This window comes from Prionailurus viverrinus, chromosome C2, assembly GCF_022837055.1.
Source record: "Prionailurus viverrinus isolate Anna chromosome C2, UM_Priviv_1.0, whole genome shotgun sequence".
NCBI classification, from domain to species: domain Eukaryota; kingdom Metazoa; phylum Chordata; class Mammalia; order Carnivora; family Felidae; genus Prionailurus; species Prionailurus viverrinus.
In genome coordinates this window covers 109,298,771-109,312,147 of record NC_062569.1, presented here as the reverse complement: position 1 = coordinate 109,312,147, position 13,377 = coordinate 109,298,771, and the positions used below count along the sequence as shown (strand labels likewise).

At 37.4% G+C, this 13,377-nt stretch overlaps 1 pseudogene; it reads left to right on the top strand.

Moving 5' to 3' along the window:
- The first annotated feature begins 6,901 nt into the window (after positions 1 to 6,901).
- On the top strand, positions 6,902 to 8,150 carry LOC125175635 (G-patch domain and KOW motifs-containing protein-like; annotated as a pseudogene).
- The last annotated feature ends 5,227 nt before the right edge of the window (positions 8,151 to 13,377 follow it).

Here is a 13,377-nt window from a genome sequence, read left to right as displayed (position 1 = left end):
TTTACCTTTGCTTGCTTAGTTTGTTTCCCAAATTCCACATATTCCTGAAATCATGTGGCATTTGTCTTTCTTTGACTTATTTTGCTTATCATAATACACTATAGCTCCACCTGTGTCATTGCAAATGGCAAGGTTTCATTTTTTTAATGGTGGAATAATAGTCCATTGTGCCTCAAAAAAGTTACAAGTAGAACCACCCCATGATCTTTAAATATGTTTTAAAATTCATTTCTCATTTAAATTTAACGTACTAATTTGCTTCTTTGGAATAAATATAAAGAAGTTAACATAAGCTAAAAATCCTTCTGAAGGTTTGGGGAAGCTGACTAAATTCAAACATTTGCTTTCAGAAAAGAAGAGCAAGGTTAGTATAAGATAGCATATAAATAAATAATGTTAAAGATTTGAATGTGACTTGCAAAATTGAATCAAAAGGGAAAGTTGTTAATGTAACTTTAACTTTGAGTAGATTACAGCACAATATATGAAAAAGTCCACTCAATTACTTAAATAAAACTGTCACTGAAACAATCACATAAAGAGTACATTTATGGGGCGCCTCGGTGGCGCAGTCGGTTAAGCGTCCGACTTCAGCCAGGTCACGATCTCGCGGTCCGTGAGTTCGAGCCCCGCGTCAGGCTCTGGGCTGATGGCTCGGAGCCTGGAGCCTGTTTCCGATTCTGTGTCTCCCTCTCTCTCTGCCCCTCCCCCGTTCATGCTCTGTCTCTCTCTGTCCCAAAAATAAATAAACGTTGAAAAAAGAGTACATTTATTTTTTACAGAGACAAGTAATGGTTAACTTCAACCACTGAGTGTTTTCTGTATTTTTTTAATGTTTCAAGTTTTTATTTAAATTCTAGTTAGTTAGCATATTATGTAATATTAGTTTCAGGAATAGAATTTAATGATTCACCACTTACATATAACACCCAGTGCTCGTCACAATAAGTGCCCTCCTTAAAGGCCATCACCCATTTAGCCCAAACCCCAATGCTGAGTTTGTTCTCTATAGTTAAGAGTCTCTTATGGTTTGCCTCCCATTCTTTTTTTTTTCTTTTCTCCTATGTTCATCTGTTTCTTAAATTCCACATGTGAGTGAAAACATATGCTATTTCTCTTTCTTGTTTCACTTAGCATGATACACTCTAGCTCTATCCACATCATTACTAATGGCAAGGTTTCATTCTTTTTGATGGCTAATATTCCAATGTATGTATATGTACCACATATTCTATATCCATTCATCATTCAGGGGACATTTGGACTCTTTCCCTAATTTGGCTTTGGCTGATAATGCTATAAACATCAGGATGCATGTGTCCCTTTGAATCAGTATTTCTGTATCCTTTGGGTAAATACCTAGTAGTGCAATTGCTGGGTTGTAGGGTAGTTCTTTTTTAAAAAAATATTTTTAAATAATTTTTTAATGTTTTATTTATACTTTGAGAAAGAGTGTAAGTGGGGGGGGTAGAGAGAGAGGGAGACAGAGGATCCAAGGTGGGCTCTGTGCTGACAGGCTGACAGCAGTCAGCCCAATGGGGAGCTCTAACTCACGACCCATGAGATCATGACCTGAGCCAAGGCAGGACGCTCAACCAACTGAGCCACCCAGGTGCCCCTATTTTTAACTTTTTGAGGAAGCTCCGTACTGTTTTCAAGAATGACTGCACCAGTATGCATTCCCACCAGCAGTGTAAGAGGGTTCCCTTTCTCTATGTCATCTCCAACATCTGTTATTTCCTGTATTGTTGATTTTAGCCATTCTCACAGGTGTGAGATGTTATCTCACTGTAGTTTTGGATTGTATTTCCTTGATGATGAGTGATATTGTGCATCTTTTCATGTGTCTGTTAGCTATTTGTCTTCTTTGGAAAATGTTCATTCATGTCTCCTGTCCATTTCTTAACACCATTTGTTGAAGAGACTTTTTTCCATTTGGCATTTTTCCTTCTTTGTCAAAGATGAGTTGACCATATAATTGTGGGTCCGTATCTGGATTTTCTATTCTGTTCCATTCATCAGCGTGTTTTTGTGCCAGTACCATACTATCTTGATGACCATAGCTTTGTAATATAGCTTGAATTGTGATGCTTCCAGCCTTGTTTTCTTTTTCAAAATTGCTTTGGCTATTCAGGGTCCTATAAAATCCAACTATGCTATTGTTTTTCCTGATATTTATATTCATTCCGGCTCTTAATAAAAGAGGCAGCAAAGTCACATGATAAAAGGAAGTGTACACAGGAAACGGAGGAATTTGAGGCCATTAAATAATCTATCATAGCATGTGAATGTTAACCAATTTGGCATTATCTTGTAAAGTTTAAGTGTGTTTTGAACAAAGTTGAAATTGCCCTAGCAATGTGTAAGGGATTCTATTGCTGCATTGATCTATACCATATATTTCAAATTGTCCAACTGCTTAATTTTGGCAGATTTAAAGGGTATTAAATGATATGTCATTTTAGTATTGATTTATATTTTGTGATTACTTATTTTGATAATCACTTCTTATATTTACTGTCCATGTATTTTCTCATTACTTTTCCTATCTAATGGATTGTTTTTTCTTACTGGCTTAAAAGTCAATATTCTGAAAACTATTTTGTCAGTAATACATATTGCAAATAATTCAAGTGTGTAGATTAGTTTTTGACCTCATTAAAGGTATCAATTGATGAAGAGAACTTCTTGATCTTTATAGAAATTAATTTCTCAAGTATTTTTATGGTGTCTTGTTTAGGAAATCCTTTCTTAAACTCGGATTAGAAAGGCAGTTATATGTTAAAAATTTCAAGCTAGATTAATAATTCTGAAAACCTATGTGGAGTTGATTATCTTCCTCATCTTCAATTCTTTTTTATTTTATGGTAGAAGGTAAGAATCCAGCTTTTTTTTTTCACGTGAAAAAGTATTTCTTTTTGGCACTTTTTTCTCTGATTTGCCATCATATATTTGTGAGCTACCCAAGCTCTACATATGTATGATTCCAATACCTAGCCTGTTCTATTCTGTTCATCAATGAGTCTACTCGATACCTATACCATACATCTTATTTATAATCATCTTCCCATATAGTAAAGCAAGTAAATCCCCTATTCCTCAGGAAGCCCACTTTGTTCTTCCATATACACTTTAGAGCAAACGTTCAAATATTATTAGAATCCCATTAAGATTCTAACTGAAGTTCCAATGTATACATACATCCATTTGGGAAGAATTGACACCTTAATATGTTATGAAGTCTTCCCACTCAAGTCCATAGATAGGTCTCTACTAATTTAGCTCTTCTTTACTGATTTGCAATAATGTTATATGATTTTCTGGGTGTAGAAGTTACATACCCTTTTTTTTGGCATTATGTTATGGATTTTTTCTTATTTTAAAATCATATAAAATGGTTTTATTTTTTAAATTTTTAATGTTTATTTTTAACAGAGAGGGGGTGTGGAGAGAGCATGAGCAGGAGAGGACAGAGAAAGACAGGGAAACATGGAATCCGAAACAGGCTTCCGGCTCTGAGCTGTCAGCACAGAACCCAACACAGGGCTGGAACCCACCAGCTGTGAGATAATGACCTGACCCAAAGTTGGATGCTTAACTGACTGAGCCACCCAGGCACCCCTCTTTTTTTTTTTAATTGTTTAAAAATAGTATCAAATGTTTTTAAAGAATTTTAATCTTTGCTGGTACACATGCAAGTGCAATTGAACTTTGTATATCGATCTTTATTTAGCACTTGCTTAACTCGTTTTATGTAATTTCAAAACCTATGCTATGTAGATATTTCTATCATTTGAAAATAATGCCCAATTTATTTTCTCCTTTCTAATCATTTTGCCGTGTTTTTAAAGTTTGTTTATTTTGAGAGAGAGAGAGAGAGAGAGAGAGAGAGTGAGCATGTGAACAGGGGAGGGGGAGAAGGAGGAGGCGATTCTGCACTGTCAGCAGCATGGAGCCTGATACAGGGCTTGAACTCACAAATCTTGAGATCGTGACCTGAGCTGAAACCGAGCTAGATGCTTAACTGACTGAGCCACCCAGGCACCCCTCTAATCATTTTGACTTTAATATATTTTTCTTTTGTTGTCACATTAGAAAACAATACTGAACAGAAAAAGGTGAGAACAGCCTTGCTTATATTAAGTAATTAAAAAAAAATTTTTTTTTCAACGTTTATTTATTTTTGGGACAGAGAGAGACAGAGCATGAACGGGGGAGGGGCAGAGAGAGAGGGAGACACAGAATCGGAAACAGGCTCCAGGCTCCGAGCCATCAGCCCAGAGCCTGATGCGGGGCTCGAACCCACGGACTGCAAGATCGTGACCTGGCTGAAGTCGGACGCTTAACCGACTGCGCCACCCAGGCGCCCCTATATTAAGTAATTTTTACACAAAATATCTAAAAGTTAGATAAGAGAACATCCTGACACAAATTCCAAGGATGTTTCCAAAAGGGCAATAGTTGCTCTTAATTTAGCTAGTTAGATTATAAGCAGTAGTGGAGAAGAAACAATACAGATTTTGAAGGGACCAAATCTTTGGTTATAATATTAGTTCTACCACTCATTGAGTGGTGGTATGGGGAGTTTTTCAGGGAATTTAAAGTTGACCTCATACATGTCTCTTAGAGTTCATATGAGGAGTCAAAAAGCCTGTTAATATGGAATGGGCCATGTACATAAATAGCTACAAGTGAGGCTCAAATGTTACTGGACCATATTGGATTATAGATACAAATGGGGACAGTTTATTAACATAGTGTACTAACAACTGCATTCCCTGTGCTCATCATAATAAATATTTATGGAAGTTCTCAGAGAAAATTCGCATGTACTTTCTTATTATATCCAGTTTCCCCAGGGCCTTTGAGCTCCTTTTTTGGAAGTGCTTTTCTACTGTAGGTACCTTTTCTCTGATTTGTCGTCACCACTGGTCCCTTAGGCATGGCAAGAGCTGCTGCAAATTGGTCCTGTTACAGCAGATAACTGAGTAGAACTCTTGTCATGGCTGAGGTCTCTCTTGCTGTTTATTTCACTGTGGCAGGGGCACCTGGGTGGCTTAGTCAGTTAAGTTTCTGACTTCAGCTCAGGTCATGATCTCACAGTTTGTGAGTTTGAGCCCCATATTGGGCTCTCTGCTGTTAGTGCATAGCCTGCTTCGGATCCTCTGTGTGTGTGTCTCTCTCTCTCTGTCCCTTCCCCACATGTACTGTCTCTAGTTAAAAAATAAACAAGCATTTATTTCACTGTGGCAAACAAGGGCTCCTGCTTCTTTATACATGCTAAGTTAAGGATCATATAGTAGCATTGCCTATACCTCATAGTAAGCATCTGTTTCATTTTTGCTAACAACTTTCTTTTCCCTTCCACTTGAATATGAGCCCAGGGAGTAGGGGTGAAAATGGATTTGAATAACTTACCACACTTCCCATTAAACAACTGGCTTTCTTTGTGCCTTTATTTCACACCTGGGCACTGAGACTTCTTGTGATGGACAGGGTGGATTATCCTATGTGTGTGTCCAGATACACACACATAAACAGATTTCTCTTAGGCTTATACCATCAATTTGAAACACATGCCCAGATAAATCTGAATCATGAGCAGTAGATGACACAGCCTAGGGAAAAGCAGAAATAACAATTTAGCAAAACAGAATTGAGCATAGGATTCCTATCTGATTTATTTTTATATCAGGAGAAGAACACAGTGTAATCCAAATAGCATTACTGTTGAAGTAACTTAGGTTGGGCCTCAATCAGATTCTCTCCATTTACTTTATTTGCACTGGAACTTAGGATAAGGTTTTTTTGTTTGTTTTTGTTTTTTTTATTGTTGTTTTGTGTTTTGTTTTATTTTACCAATGCTGGGTCTTTCCTGTGAGAGAGTTTTAACATCTGCCTAATAGTTGTTCATATCAATTAAATTGATACTGGAGATAATTTTTAGGAGAACCTCTATATGGGACATATTTCTATTCTGAGATTAAATTCTGAGATAAAATATGTATAAAAATAAAATGATAGCTGCTATTATTTCTGTGAAACAGACCAATTGCATGATAAAACAGGTGAAAGCAATTTTTTGATAGTGTTATTCATATATAAAACAGTATACTGATTATAATTTTTAGTTTTCAATGGTAGTTCAATCCAATCTAAGATTCTTAGAGCATATATCATTAATAGCATGTGTATCTCTGAATTTGCAGCTGTAATTCTCATTTATATCATTGTAATGTTATGGAGATAATTATCACACTGAGAATAAAAACTTGGCATCATGGCATAAGCTATGTGTAATAAGAAAGCCAGTTACAACAACTGCTTATTCAAGAATATTTGAAAACCTGACTCAAAAAGCAGATAAGAAAATCTCATAATTTCTTAAACAGTTTAATGCTTAAAATAAGTTTGGTTCAAGTATACAATACTATATTAGCAATAGTCACCATGCTGCACATTAGATTCTCAGAACTTATTCCTCTTATAACTGAAAACTTGTGCCCTTTGATCTACATGATTTACCTGACAGTAAATCCTTTAAAAAAAAAAATTAGCGAGGAACAACATATAAAAATATTTTAAAAATTATATTTGTCTGAAGTTAAAAATGAAAAGAAAAAGTAGGCCTAGTTCAATAGAATTGTAAAGGTAGTTAATGGTATATTTTTGCAAATGAGATTAGTTTGAAAACCTATTTTCTTCATTTCCTAAAACAGAATAAGGAAGAATTACATATCCTTAATTCTGTCAAGTATGCATTAAGTCAACTTGGAAAGAAACTTAGTGAAAATAACATTGCATCATAAGAGCCATATTTTTTTGCAGCTATATCGAAATATAATTAAGTAAAATGTTAAGATACTTAAGGTGTAAGAGTCGCCCGGGAAGGAGGGGTGAGATGGCGGAGGCTGAAGAGGGTACTTTGTGGCCCACGGGAGCCTCTGCTGCCTCAATTAAATTCAGCTTTAGTCGCACAACGGAGCAGAGACCACTGGCGGATACAGATGACTCAGGTGCAGCTCTGGAGGAGAAGGATTTCTTAAAGACCCTGGAAGGAAGCAAGCTTCTGAGAATGAAACCCTCAGAACCCCCCAGGAACTCATCATCCTTTTGATCCAGAATGGCCATCGCAGGCAGCTACCAACCCATCCACAAATACTGAGGCCTTGGTGGATATGGTGTTCTCCCAGGCTGTGAAGGAGCTCACTGAGAACTCCAAGAAGTCCCTGGAGGAGAGAGAAAAATCAGATGTCGACCCCATGCTTGCTAACCCCATGATCCAGCAAGAATGCATCCCCAACCAGGAGGTGGCAGATAGCAAACCCTGGGCTGAGACAGTGCTGGAGGAAGCTGACTAGGAGGCAGTCCCTGTAGAAGCCTATGGGCTGGCTGTGTTATGAGGTATGGGCTGGAAATCTGGCGAGGGCGTTGGCCGCACCTTCAATCAAATGTTGAAGCCCTGTGTTAACCCACCAAGGCCGAAGGGGTTAGGCCTGGGTGCGAACCTGACTGAAGTCGGGGCCGTGGCCCCCCACCAGCCTCCACCACCTGCGAAGCCCAGATGAGGAGCAAGAGAAGGATAAGGAAGACCAGCCTCAAGGACTGGTGCCCCAGGGAGCTGTGGTGGTTCTTCCTGGCCCTCACCGAGGCCTCTATGGAAAGGTAGAAGGCCTTGATCCTGACAGTGTTCGGGCCATGGTTCACCTGGCCATGGGGAGCCGAATGGTGACTGTTAGTGAATACTGGCTGTGCCTGTCTCCCAGCAGGAGTTTGACAAGAACTCCTTGGATCTCAGCCAGTTGTATAAAACCTCCTTTGTGGACAAGCTGCACAAGGTTGTATTGTGGCCGGTATTACAACACCAAGATGACGATTGAAGATGTCCTCAGCCCAGATACCTGTGTGTGTCTAACAGATGAAGGCCTAGTCCTGGAAGGCTTGAGGGAAGACATGCTGGAGACCCTGGTCCCCAAAGTCCAAGGCAACCGGTGCTGGGGCCACAGGCTGGAAGAGTGGGACACCTGCTGGACTGGGACAGAGAACAGAGCCGGGCTCTGGTGCAACTGTGGAGAGAGAATCAGCTGGTGGAGCTTCACTATGATGCTGTCTGCCAGTACCTCGGCCCCAGTAACTCAGATGAAGACTGACCCATGACCACCCTCATCCCCCACCCCCAGGCTACTGCCAGATCTGTACAGTGTGAAAGCCAGTCTTCACAAAGGTGGGGAGATCATTGTTCTGTCCTCTACTTGCAGGCAGCCCCAGGACCAGGACAGGGACAGGTCATGAAATAGGTAGGCCAGAAGGGAGGCTTGAAACAAACCTAATATTCTCCAGAAGCTAGGGTGTAATAAAAATCATTTCAAAACCTCAGTGAAATGACAAGATCATAAGTGTGTGCTGAGCTGGGTGGAAGAGGGAGCTGGGCTGACAGAGGTAGGAGCCATTCTAGGCTTTAGTCCCACCACCATGCATGGGCTGACAGACAAGTTAAAGGATCTGCTCACAAATTCATTCTTGGAATACAGAAGCTTCCAAGTATGTTCCCTGAGCAGATGCTATGGAGTCTAGAATGCCACATCTCTGTACAACTTCCTGAGCAAGAATCCTAGTGGTAGCTCTGCTTTTACTCCTGGTCCAGGCCAGACATCCACAGTATATCTTCAGCCAGTGATAAGAGAGCCTACAGGAAGGGAGGCTTCCACTCACAAATGGGATGTGTCTGCACTACTTCCCAGAGGTGCCAGTTAATTTGGGGGCCCCCTGTTTTAGTCCTGAAACTTTGGCTTGAAGGTAACAAAGATTTGTCCTGGGTAGAATCTCTCTGATTGCTCCAGGTAACTGGACTCTCAAAAAGATTGTCAGTCCTCAAACATTTTCCCATGTAATGATGGGTTGAGATACAAAAATTAACAAAAGGGAAGTGGGAACTTTAGGCACAACTGCTTCTAAATCATCCCCAATCAAACGCAAACTGGTGCTGCTGCTCTGGAAAACAGTATGGAGGTTCCTCAAAAAAATTAAAAATGGAACTACCCTACAACCCAGAATTGCTCTACTAGGTATTTTCCAAAGGATACAAAAATGCTGATTTGAAGGGGCACATACACCCCAATGTTTATAGCAGCACTATCAACAATAGCTAAGTCATGGAAAGAGCCCAAATGTCCATCGACTTTTGAATGGATAAAGAAGCTGTGATATGCACGTATGTATATATACATACATATATATATAATAGAATATTACTCAGCAATCAAAAAGAATTAAGTCTTGGCATTTGCAACAATATGGATGCAACTAAAGTGTATTATGCTAAGCAAAATTAGAGTAAGACAGCTACCAAAGGATTTCACTCGTATGTGGGATTTAAGTAACAAAATAGATGAATGTAGGGGAAGGGAAGGAAAAAGAAGACAGAGGCAAACCATAAGAGACTCAAATAAAGAGAACTGAGGATTGATGGAGGGAGGTGGGTAGGGGGATGAGCTAAATGGGTGATGGGCATTAAGGAGGCCATTTGTTGGGCTGAGAAATGGGTGTTCTGAATGAGTAATGAATCACTAAATTCTCCTGAAACCAGTACTATACTATATGTTAACTAACTTGATATTTTTTTTTAAAAAGATGATATAACTGTTATAAATATATGCACCCAAAATTAGAGTACCTAAGTTATATAAAGAAAATATTAATGCATATGAAAGTAAAAATAGTTTTATTACACTATATGTTAACTAACTTGGGTTTAAATAAAATTAAAAATAATATTAAAAAGATATTTAAGGTGTACAACATCAGGATTTGATGTACATATACATTGTGAAAGAATTCCCCCCTTTGAATTAACACATCTATTACCTCTCACATATTTGTCTTGAGTTTCTGTTTGTTTGATGAGAATTTTTAAGTTCTACTCTCTTACTGAACTTCAATTACACAGGTAAGAGACATAATTTTTTGAAATATTCTTTCAGATTTTTGATCTGGATTTATTTACCTTCATTGAAATTTCAGATCAAAATTTTTATTTGTCTCTTATATGTGCTACTTTATAGGCTATGTAACAGGACTGATTCTTTAAAGATGAAGGCAATAGATTAATATCTTCTAGAACAGTAATCCTGAGTCTGGCTTTTTATCACAATCTTTGGCAGAGCATGGGAAATATTTATCAAATTATAAATTGTTGATACTTACAGTGGTGTTGTTTCCTTAGGCCTGTAAATTAATCAGAAATCTCTTTTATAAGGTAACTTCCCAAGTGTTGTAACAAATCTATACACAGGATCTGAGAACCACTTCTCTAGCATGACTTGAATTTTTCTGATTCAATAAGTCAGCTACTAAATGAGGGCATCAGGTAGAGAGACTTTTCTGAATTTCTTACTAGAGGATTCATAACATTGGTAGAAAAACATTCTTTCCTATTATTAGGCTAACATTTGTCATTGGAAAATGCTGGTTAATTTTCATTTCATTTTCTCTCATCAAAACATTTCCTGGTTTATCTGCTTAATAAAAGACTAAAGGTTACTTTCATATTTAACTGGGTAGGAATGCTATTTTTATGTCATGTGTTGTTTATCTTTATATCCCCTTTAAATATCTCTATTCCGCAAATAAATTCAAAAGGTTAAGTCATAATATCAAATATATTGAGCAATGATCTGTCACCTATGGTCAGCTAACCACTGAATGCTCACATAGCTTCATAATATGTCCTGTAATAAACCCATTGTTTTGTAGAGGGAAAATGTGGCTCAAAGAGATGATGTGATTTCCCCTGAGTCATGCTTATGGATACAACAGAAAAAGGCCTAGATAGTGGGCTTTTCTAAATCAGGTTTGTATGGCATGGGATTCTGAGAGGAGACAGACTCTAAGAATTGGAAAATGAGGTCAATATATGTGATACTGGTCAACTAGTGCAGGTGTCCTGGAGGTATGAATGCTAATGTGAGGGTAAACTGAAGTTTTTCTTAGTAATTGAAATAAATTTATGTTGAAACCAGTACTGTTGCCTCACATGTAGGTGGTGTACTTCTGGGGAGGATGAGACAGGAATCTTTTCTGGGACTAGAAAGAATGGAGAATGGGAACTAAAGAGGGTCAAGGAGGGGAGAATATGTTCTCTTTTGATCCTAAATATGGAGTCAGAGGGAGAATTTCCAGAACCCCAAATGATTCAGGGGGCCTGAGACCAGGAACAGTGAGTTTCTCTTCTCTGCTGATGATTAGGAAGAATGTATAGCAACATGATAAATATAAATATTACTAAACACATTTGTTATGATAATGTTTGTAATCCAAATGATTAAAATAGGAACATGTAATTCAAACATAAATATAAAATATGGAGTTACCATGAGAGTGTATTTCACAAAAGGAACCAGCTTCAGAACTGACCTGTATAATGGCAAAATTTGTTCTAAGGTACAGCATTAAAATCAGGCACTGCAGTATGTGTTTTTATACCATTTGAAATTTAAGCTAAATTAATAGTCACTTAATGACTAGGGAATATTAAAAAAAAAAAATCTAAGTGCAGATATTGAAATTCCTGATTTTAAAAATGTAAAATTTACATTAACAGCATGGTATCTCAAGAATGAATAGTAGTCTGGTGCAAAAACTTTGTTCCTCTCTATCATGGAAGATATTAGCTCTGAGACCACTGACAACATTCAGGCCCTGTGGGCAATAACCTGGTGTTATTCACATGAGAACAGTTTGGGATTCCTTCTACTTGCTGGGAACACACATTTTACCCTTCTTTTAAAGGTAGACATACATATTTTTGTACAAACATTTTTCTGTTGCATATTCTAGAATGATATCTAAACATCGTGATGACTTATATACAAAAATGATTTAAAAAAAAAAGTAGGAGTAAATGATCACATAAAAACATTATTTTCACCACCATCGGGTAAAATTAATTTGGGGAGCTTTGTTGTATATCCACTATCATACTTATGTGGCCTTTGAGATTGATCAAGACATATTGGGTTACGTCCCTGTAGGTGTAAGGGAGATTAATTCATTTTTTTTTTTCCTCTCTGACAGTTGAGGGAAGCATAGTTTTAGGCCCTGTGGTCTCTTATATGTCACCATGTTGTGTCAATTCCTCAGATACATATTCAGCCCTATTCCTCTCTTTCTCGTGTTTTACCCACATTTCAAGGTCACAGATTTACTTAATCATTTGAAATGGTCTTCTGCAATGCTATTGTGTAGAATTCTAAGATGAGAAAACACTATTTCAACCCTTTAATTATCTAAAAATAGGGCACTTTATCTTTAAGTTTGGACATTAATGAGCTGTCTACATTCCTGTGGCAAGCCTCCCTACCACAGCAATGGTGAAACCTTCTCATTTAAAGAAGATCAATAGCCATACACATTTTTCTTTTATGCAGTCCAGTTTACAACTCACTTTTAATATCATTTAAAAGTATATAAGCAAATCCTACGTGACATTTTTATTACCATTGTAATATCTCAAGTTTAATTTGTGACAGTAAATATAGTCAGGTACAATCTTAGAAATAAAAAAATGAAACCTGAATTTAAGTTTTTTTTTTTAATTTTTTTTTTATTTATATGGTAGTTTGACTTTTGGAGGTGAATACCCTCTTTGTAAAAGACACCTGTGTGTGACAAATCCGAAGTAGTTTGATTTTCAGATGACCTCAGGAGGTTATATTCTATTTGTTTCTAATATATTTTTGGAAGTCTACCATAGTTTTAAATTATATTTTCAAAAGGTTTCACATAGAGTTATCTTTAGGACATCAATGGATTTTATTTGACCCAGTCTACTAATTTATGTTTTTTGAATACCCCCAAATTAACTGCAGAATCCAAAAACCCAAACCCGATTCTTTCACCTTTGAAGACATTTTTAGTCATTAAAATAGATATTTAGAATCTATTAGATAAGGGAGAAAAACAGGCTAAAATCCAGGACTCTGACATCCCAAAGACTTTGCGTTTCAATTTCTGCCCTGAATTTTAACAATTGGATAATCTGAGCAGGATAACTTATTCTTTTTCTATCTCAATTTACTTAATTGTAAAAGGGGTGAGTGAAAAATGCCTTTACCTCATAGAGTTATTATAGGAATAATTATAATAGGACAGCAAAAGAACACAGTATTTAGACCATAATAATCACAGGAATATTTCCTATTATTAGCCTCTTCTCTAGTCCAGGAATGAATTTGGTGGAGATCAATGGAAGGTGAGGCTATACAGGGAAAACATACAGGATTAGCACTCTATAAAAATGAGCAGAAATCTAAACTCATGAGGGATACCCAGAACTCACACCAGAGAACATTGCCATTATGTTGGCTATGTACAATAACA